The following is an 804-nucleotide window of genomic DNA, read 5'->3' as shown; positions in this document are numbered from 1 at the left end:
TGTGTGTGTAGTAGAGTGCTGTATGAATGTGTGTGTAGTAGAGTGCTAAATGAATGTGTGCGTAGTAGAGTGCTGTATGAATGTGTGCGTAGTAGAGTTCTGTATGAATGTGTGCATAGTAGAGTGATGTATGAATGTGTGCGTAGTAGAGTGCTGTATGAATGTGTGTGTAGTAGAGTGCTGTATGAATGTGTGCGTAGTAGAGTGCTGTATGAATGTGTGCGTAGTAGATCTAAAAAAGTTAAATCTGGTCCTCTGGACATTCAAAAAAACCAAAACAAAGCAAAACAACAAAAAATGTAGAAACGTTTCGTCTCTCGTCCGAGAGACTTCTTCAGTCTGAGGTGCTGTTTTCAGCTCAGTCTCTTAAATAGCACCTTCTCAGAGTGGATCAACCAGTTTTGCTGCTGACAACCAAAACCAGCTTATCACATGCTCAAGAAGGACCATCAGCCTAACAATGGATCTAACTAAGAAACTAACTGTGTGTCTAGATCAGACCACACTTCAGCAAGTGTTGGACTGTACAGATCAGGCACGCTTAGCACAGCATGTCAAGTCCAAGACTCGACAACAAAATAAGTTTAACTTACTAATAACTCATCAACACCATCACTCTTCCAATAACACCACATTCAGTGTAGGACAACACTCCAGTAGTCAATTACATGCCAGGGAGACAGAAAAGTGGGTGAAGAATTTATCTGACAGACAGCTCACCCAGCCAGAGACAGAGATTCTTGCCAGGGGACTGAACTTTGCGGTTGCACCAAGTAGAATTCCTCTGGTGGAGATGATCACAGC

General features: G+C 42.4%; 1 protein-coding gene across 1 annotated transcript in view; it reads right to left on the bottom strand.

The window, feature by feature from the left end:
• LOC119425684 (growth factor receptor-bound protein 10) overlaps positions 1 to 804 on the bottom strand; it is a gene marked incomplete in the record, with an annotated part of 634,378 nt that overhangs the window by 290,076 nt on the left and 343,498 nt on the right.

Source organism: Nematolebias whitei, chromosome 19, assembly GCF_014905685.2.
Source record: "Nematolebias whitei isolate Nwh7 chromosome 19, NemWhi1, whole genome shotgun sequence".
Lineage (NCBI taxonomy): Eukaryota > Metazoa > Chordata > Actinopteri > Cyprinodontiformes > Rivulidae > Nematolebias > Nematolebias whitei.
The sequence above is the reverse complement of the archived record's forward strand: the minus strand, read 5'-3'. Positions and strand labels throughout refer to the sequence as shown.